This window comes from Benincasa hispida, chromosome 10, assembly GCF_009727055.1.
Source record: "Benincasa hispida cultivar B227 chromosome 10, ASM972705v1, whole genome shotgun sequence".
Lineage (NCBI taxonomy): Eukaryota > Viridiplantae > Streptophyta > Magnoliopsida > Cucurbitales > Cucurbitaceae > Benincasa > Benincasa hispida.
The window spans coordinates 57,261,294-57,269,814 of NC_052358.1; the positions used below are offsets into that span (position 1 = coordinate 57,261,294).

Genomic DNA, 8,521 nt, shown 5'->3' on the forward strand with positions numbered 1-8,521 from the left:
TCAATCCTTCATAGGTCGTTTGTATTTACGGTTGGATTAAAGATTACCGTTTTACCCCTGTAAATACATCTTGCTACTTAAGCTCCCACTGATCCTCCATTGAACAATTGATTTATAGTCCAACTTATAAACCATAACCCCCTCTTTCATGAGAGGGCGAGGGCCCATTTTTCAAGACAAGGCATCAACGCTTAAGAGAATAACCTATCTACAAACTCTAAGTTGGGTAGAAGTGAATTCCATATTACAAAGCTATGTCCCCAACTATCTATCCGGTCTTATCCCTAAAATGGGAGGCTTATTTAGCAATGCTATTGGACTACTCTCACCTATGTAGATCAAAGTATAATCCCGAATAAACAGGAGTTCATAGGTAACTCAGGATTAAGATCGAGTTACCCTAGGTCATTGAGTTTAAATTGTCAGTTTTAACAGTCAACGGTTGTTATAAAGAAAAGTGACTATTTCGAGGTCCGGTCTTATGCAAACTCATTGCATAGGATGCCCTAACTCACATGTCTCCACATGAATGATTTTTAGATCACATCATTTGTATCAGTATACTAAATCGGTCGCATCCAATAGTATCACCGGGATGAGGTACCCAATCTCATCCATATACTTATAGACCATTTTTTGCTACATACTAAAACTTGATCCTCTTTTATGTCGCCACATAAAGTTAAAGGATTCATGTTATAGCCATGGATTTGTTTATTGAATTTTTATAAAAGAATGCAATATCAATAAAAATTTATTGAATAAAATACTCAGCAATATTTTTATTGATAAATAGAAAGTGTTAACAACATTTACGAACTGCAAGTTTAGGACATTCCCAACAGATCTGGCACAAGTCCTTTAATTACATTTATAATACGTGAATGAAGGAAGGCCAGTCAGTGAGAGAACATGTTCTTGACCTGATGGTCTACTTCATGTCATTGAAATGAACGACGTGGTCATTGACGAGTAAAATCAGGTATGCTTTATTCTGGAATCTCTTCCAAAGAGTTTCCTCCAATACCATAACAATACGGTTATGAATACAATAGAGTAAACCATAACTATCCTCCTAAATTAGTTATAGACTTTTCAATCTCTTATGAAAAGTAAGAGACTGATAGAAGGAGAGGCAAATGTTGCCCATTCCAAAAAGTTCCATAAGGGTTCATCCTCTATAACTAAGTTTGTTCCCTCATCGTCTGGTTCTAAAAAGATCTAGAAGAAGAAATGAGGGAAGGGGAAGGTTTCCGCTATTGGAAAAAGTAAAGGCAAGGCCAAGGTGGCTGACAAAGGCAAGTGCTTCCAACTTCAATGTGGATGGTAACTGAAAATGCAATTTCCCCAAGTATCTCACTAAGAAGAAGAAAGAAAAAGAAGGTAAATATGATTTACTGGTTCTAGAAACTTGTTTAGTGGAAAATGATCATAATGCCTGGATAATTGATTTGGAAGCCACTGATCATGTTTGTTCTTCTTTATAGGGAATTATTTTCTTCCAGTAGCTCGAGGAGGGTGAAATAATGCTCAAGGTTGGAACGGGAGACGTCATTTCAGATCGTATAGTGGGAGCTGGAAAGTTGTTTTTTGGAAATAAATATTTGTTTTTAGAAAATTTGTACATAGTTCCTAAAATTAAAGAAAACTTGTATCTATATCTTGCTTAATTGAATAAATGTATTCAGTCTCTTTTTCTTTTAATGAAGTGTTCATTATGAAAAATGGTGTGATTATTTGTCTAGCTAAATTTAAAAACAACTTGTATGTGTTAAGACCAATTAAAGAAAAAGTACTTTTAAATCATGAGCTATTTAAAACTACTAATACTCAAACAAAAAGGCAAAGAATTTCTCCAAGTAACAATAATACTGTCACACCCCCTCCCTAGCCTTAGCCTTCAAGACTTGGAAGGGAGTGTGAGGGTACACCAGTAGTATTCCAAGACAACATTTAAATTTAACATTTCCTCCCTTATCTATTAAAGATTTCAACATGTTTACAACACTCTATCTAACTTTCATACACATAGTTCAATTTCCTATATTCTTTATTACATGATCCGAGCCGTGCCTTGAGAATTTACCAAGTCCTGGTGTGTTGGTGGTTAGTAGACTCCTTCTTGAATGCTCCGCTTTACTACCTGGGGGGGGAGGGGAGGGGGGATATAAGAAAACATTTGGAAGAGTGTGAGCAACTAAGCCAGTGAGTGGTGCTTTTAAAATAATAATCACTTTGCAAAACATATTTTTGGGAAGTCAATCACATAATCACAATTTCAGTATAATTTATGCATGATCATGTGTACATTCATTCAATCATCTTCTTCTAGTTCCATGCTATACGTGGCATGCTCATATCATGGATACATTATCAATCATAACAACTTTTTATGGAAACTTTCCTATAACCCACTTTTCCCGCCAATGTGCACATCGACAATTCTTTTCTCACTAGTCATGCATAGGTAACTTGACAATATTTCCCATCGGTCGTCACCAACCATTATTTCCCGCCGACCGAGGCTGATTATATTTTCCCGCCAAGCACCTTTTGTTAAGCATGCTAACTTATGTAGTCCGGGTATAATCTCAGTTTCCATAGAAATTTTACAAACAATATCATGGCAATCAACATAACATCATAAGCATGTGTTTTGCACTTACATATGCATTTATTCATATATCAATGCATAAAACTAAGTAAACACTCACCGCAAGTAAGTTTTTCCACTAAAATCACCTTGAGAATACTTTCCTGAGAATTCCTCCATATCAATGGAAATTCCTCAATTAATACTTGTTATATCAATAAATAATGTAAAAAATAGTCAAAATACTATTATATAATGAAAAGACCAACTTACTCTACTCCAATTTAGCCAAAATCCTCAAATTAGCCTCTTTAGAGGTTATTTGGACCGTGGTACGCAGCTGGGCGTTGGGCAGTAGGCAGGGTGGGCGTGATATGCCGCACAGGGGGCTAGTGCATTTGGGCATGCGTTGCGTTGCACGGTGGGGCTGCTGCGCTAGGCGATACGTCGTACGGGAAGGGCAGCTGCACTAGGCTAGCGCGTGGGCGGGCGGATGTAGCGTTGCAAGGCGTGCGCGTAGGGTGTGAGCTGGCTGTGCGTCCGGCTGACTCAATGCCTCACTAACGCAACCTTTGTTTCTTTTGATCTCCAATCAACTTGGCAGCTTAATAACTCAAACGTAACTCTTTAAATATGCTCTCAACACAATATTTAAGTGATGGTATGAATAAATTCCTCTTGCCCAACCCCTCTATTTATAGCCATTCCAAATTCACCCCCTTGTGACAACTCAACTCCCATTTGTCTCACTTTAGAGCTGCCAACACTTAGTCTACCCAGCCTAGCCTTGAGTTGTTCTCATCTCAACTTGCCAGCCAAAATCTTCTTTTTTGCTGAAATCTCCTTCACCTACCTCCTGCTTGGGGTGATAAGACTTCAATTGCATGAAATCTCCTTTGTCCACCTCCTACTAGAACTTTGTGTGATCTTCCTTTTGCCACCTAAATCACTTAAATACTTAACATATTTCTCTACTTAAATTGTTTAAGACTTATGTTCTTATACCATTGGCATCTTCCCTTGAAGTTTTCCATCAATTTGCCTTAACTTTTATCCTTAACGCATAGCAACTCACCTTTACTTCATCGAAGTCCCACTTAGCCATCACATGAGTCGCCCATCACCAACGCATAGGGTGATTGCTCACCCTCAACGCATGGCTTGCTAGGTGTGTAATAACTTGTAAAAATACAAGTTATCTTTGCTCATAGGTTAGAACAATTAGGGTTTTTAATGATAAACTCTCCTCATTTTTAATAGAAACGCATGGATTTACTTAAACAATAGCAATTTCATGTAAAAAAAAGTTTATCACTAAAAATCGCGGCGCTAACGCACTACTTTGTAGGATTTCAATGCAAGAACTGAAAATAACGCATTAGACAAGTGCCGCAGGAAACATGCTAACACATGAGCCATGCATCGGAGGGAATTCAACGCATAGAAGATTCATTTCTCCAGGCTGATTGTGTCACATCACCACTTGCAAGCATGGGCACCTGCAATACGCGGCGTCTGAAAAGCTTCCAGCAGCAGGCAGCGTCTGAAAAGCTTCTAGAGGTCAGGCGGCCAACAAGGACATGGAGTTTAATGCTGACCAGGGCATGAACTTAAATGCAGCCCATCCTCCAAGTGGACAAGACCAACGCCTATAAATACTTGAGAACCCTCCAAAATTAAGAGTTCAAAGAATTAGAAGCTCCATACTCTCTGTAAATTTGTAGACTTAGTTTTAGTTTATACAAGCTGTGCTAAGGTGTAAGACGATCGAAGGAGTTGAGAACCACCACCATCGCCGGCCAGGGAGTGGAGAGTGTAATGCCTGTCTCTTATACACATCTAGATGTGTATAAGAGACAGGATCCATACTCTCTGTAAATTTGTAGACTTAGTTTTAGTTTATACAAGCTGTGCTAAGGTGTAAGACGATCGAAGGAGTTGAGAACCACCACCATCGCCGGCCAGGGAGTGGAGAAAGTTATGCTTGAGTAAGATACCCTGTCCTCGACTCTTTAACGTGATTGTACACAACAAGATTGAGCCAAAGAACTATAAGAGATTGTATTCTTTGGCTTGACTCAGTTTCTCTCTTAATATCATTTCCATTTCATTTTGATTGAATATAGTTCTTTGTAAAGACTCATTGATCCTTTATAAAATTCATATATTTGATCATCACTTTTGCTATTGTTTATCTTCTATTATGTTGAAAGCATTAGTACTTCATGCATAATTCTGTTCCAACGCCTAAACCAACTTGACAACTTGGTGAAAGCTTCTTTACTTAGTGATGTTTCTTGCATTCTAAGTTAAACGCATGCACCCTAGAGATAGGCTTGTATGTTATTCGCATTGAGAAGTGTTGAATGATGTCTAACGCATGAACAGAAAGATAAGCAACCCATCCCATTTCATCAGTTGTGTGCAATTATCTTTAACCGATGCGTCCACCTACTTAAATTCCATTTTCACATGATCCTTCATTTTCCACTCAACTCTTTTGTATTGTCTTGCACAGGCATAACATGTTAGTGTAAATAATACATCTTTCACATTTATTTAGGAAAAACCTCCTACTGCAAGTACAACGCATAATCTGTATTAGTGAAACTGAATCCCATTATTATTAAACGCATCAAGGTAGAACGCAACACTTAGACTTTATTCTTCCAATCTGTTTTACTTTATACACTCCTAAAGCATCTCACGATAGCAAGAGAACAAGTTTTTGGTGCCGTTGTCGGGGATCGAACCCGGGTCACTCGCGTGACAGGCGGGAATACTTACCACTATACTACAACGACTTGTTCGCTTGCTATCATGAGATGCTTTAGGAGTGTATAAAGTAAAACAGATTGGAAGAATAAAGTCTAAGTGCTGTGTTCTGCCTTGATGCGTTTACAACGTGTTGGGGCGTTAGTATTATGCACAGAAGGCATACAACTCCTTATAATAACGTTCAAGCTTTCCTAGATTAAACCCAAGTATAAATCTAATCTAGGTTCCTGGCAAGTCCAGGGTCGATCACAGGGATTCAGTTTCACTAACACAAATTATGCGTTGTACTTGCAGTAGGAGGTTTTTCTTAAATAAACGTGAAAGATGTATTATTTACACTAACATGCTATGCCTGTGCAAGACAATACAAAAGAGTTGAGAGGAAAATGAAGGATCATGTGAAAATGGAATTTAAGTAGGTGGACGGGCCGGTTAAAGATAATTGCACACAACTGATGTAATGTGGATGAAATGGGATGGGTTGCTTATCTTTCTGTTCATGCATTAGACATCATTCAACACTTCTCAATGCGAATAAAATACAAGCCTATCTCTAGGGTGCATACGTTTAACTTAGAATGCAAGAAACACCAGTAAGTTATCTCTAGCTGTACTAGGCGTTCTACTTAATTCGGCTTAGCTATTCTTTCGAACAACTAAGTAAAGAAGTTTTCACCAAGTTGTCAAGTTGGTTTAGGCGTTGGAACAGAATTGTGCATGAAGTACTAATGCTTTCAACATAACAGAAGATAAACAATAGCAAAAGTGATGATCAAATATATGAATTTTATAAATGATCAATGAGTCTTTACAAAGAACTATATTCAATCAAAATGAAATGGAAATGATATTAAGAGAGAAACTGAGTCAATCCAAAGAATACAATCTCTTGTAGTTCTTTGGCTCAATCTTGTTGTGTACAATCACGTTAAAGAGTCGGACAAGGTATCTTTCTCAAGCATAACTTTTTCCACTCCTGGTCGGCGGTGGTGGTGGTTCTCAGCTCCTTCGATCGTCTTACACCTCGGCACGACTTGTACAAACTAAAACTAAGTCTACAAATTTACAGAAAGTATGGAGCTTCTAATTCTCTAAACTCTTAATTCTGGAGGGTCTTCAAGTATTTATAGGCGTTGGTCTCGTCCACTTGGAGGATGGGCTGCATTTAAGTTCATGCCATGGTCAACATTAAACTCCATGTCCTGATTGGCCACCTGACCTCTGGAAGCTTTTCAGACACTACCTATTGCAGGTGCCCATGCTTACAAGTGGTGATGTAACACAATTATCCTGGAGCAATGAATCTTCTATGCGTTGAATTCCCTCCGACGCATGGCTCATGTGTTACTGCATTTCCTGCGGCACTTGTCTAATGCGTTATTGTCAGTTCTTGCGTTGAAACCCTTCAAAGTAGTGCGTTAGCGCCGTGATTTTTAGTGATAAACTTCTTTTACATGAAATTGCTATTGTTTAAGTAAATCCATGCGTTTCTATTAAAAATGAGGAGAGTTTATCATTAAAAACCCTAATTGTTCCAACTTAAGAGCAAAGATAACTTGTATTTTTACAAGTTATCAACCCTTCCCAAATTTGAACAATGCTTGTCCTTAAGCATTTTAAATAATTCTTTGCAATCTCCTCTACCTTAGATGTGCAAATTTCACCTCTCATTATATTAGTCTCAAGGCTGAAATAAGAGTTGGGAAAATATAACTTAGATTGACGCTTTTCTTAAAAGGACTAATATTTAGTTTCCGATGCGGCAGGCTTCTCATCGCAACTCCTTTCATTTCTCAAAACATTTCAATCTTTTCTAAACCAGCAATGCGTTAGATGCTATTTCTTTTGAAAAAAAAAATGTTGGATAAAAACAAAACGATTGTGTACTTGTTTACCCATGCGTTGCTCTAGCCATCCCACTTTCCCTTTGGCTTGCCCCCACGGTGTCATGCGAGCATCCAACTACGGGTGAAAACCCTTTACAACTAAACTCATATCTAATATTCTTTCCTTTTTCAAAGTACAGATTTTTTTTCTTCAGACTAAATAGAGGAGTTTTATGGGACACATTAGTCTAGGATACTTAACTTCGTTTTGGCTTACCCCCACGGGTGTCATACGGGCATCCAACTACGGCTAAGTGTCTGTTCCAATTAAGCTCATGTCATTTGAAATTTCTTTCTTTTGAAGTAATGACAGAGGAGATACGTTCAAAATTCTTCTTATTTTGTTTCCCTTTTTCTTTATGATGTATACATTGACGCGTCACGCTCGGATTTCCTTCATCTCCAAATTTGGAGATGAGCTATATCCTCATTGCTAAAAGAGAAACAAAGTTTTAAAAGGCTTTGAGAAATTGAAAGGAGTTTAAGACTTCAAGCTTGCATGCATTAGAAAGTAAACTTAATCTTTTTAAGAGAAGTTCAAGCCTTGTCTATTTTCCTAACGGCTATCTTATGCTTATGAACTCATATAGTTGATATCATTGAGGTTAAATTAAGCATAAGACTTAGAAAACAATCAAAGAACAAAAATAAAGTATGCTAAGGACAAATGCAAGGATCAAAGTGATAATAACTTCTAATTCATTTTTCATATTTTAACATAGATTGCACAAACACAGCAAAAAGATGCAAAAGGACAATTAAACCAAAATTACAAAATAATAATAATCCCAACACCCCAAGGTTCTACTGTGCTGGTGCATCATCTCTGCGTTCTTCTTTGGGGTTCTCGTTCATGAAGCGCAAGGGATTTCTGAGATGGGCTGGTAATGGAGGCAAGGCAAACATACCCACCAAGATTTGATTGATATACTGCGTTGTGTAAACAAATTGGTCTTGCATGCATCTTGTTTGTTGCATCAAGTAATTCCTTAATACCCGATTTTGTTGTTGAAGATCTTCAATTGATGTGGCCAACGGTTGGAGTTGATCACTGATGAATGCTTTCAACTTCTCCAAGTCTATGCTGCGTTGGGATACTGGATCTTCTCGTCCAACTGGGTCTTCAAATGCTACTGTGTTACTAGACCCTAACCCAGTTGGCTCAAAGATCACTGAAGGTGGCACAAAATTTTGGATTGGACTTTGTTGGGGTGAAGGAATGGAGTGAGGGAGGTCCTGATCTATGAATATGGGTTCTTGATGC

General features: G+C 38.0%; 1 non-coding gene across 1 annotated transcript; it reads right to left on the bottom strand.

Annotated features, from left to right (window-relative positions):
- Positions 1–5,325: 5,325 nt before the first annotated feature.
- Positions 5,326–5,397, bottom strand: TRNAD-GUC. Its single transcript has one exon. It is a non-coding gene; the product is annotated as a tRNA-Asp (tRNA).
- Positions 5,398–8,521: the final 3,124 nt, after the last annotated feature.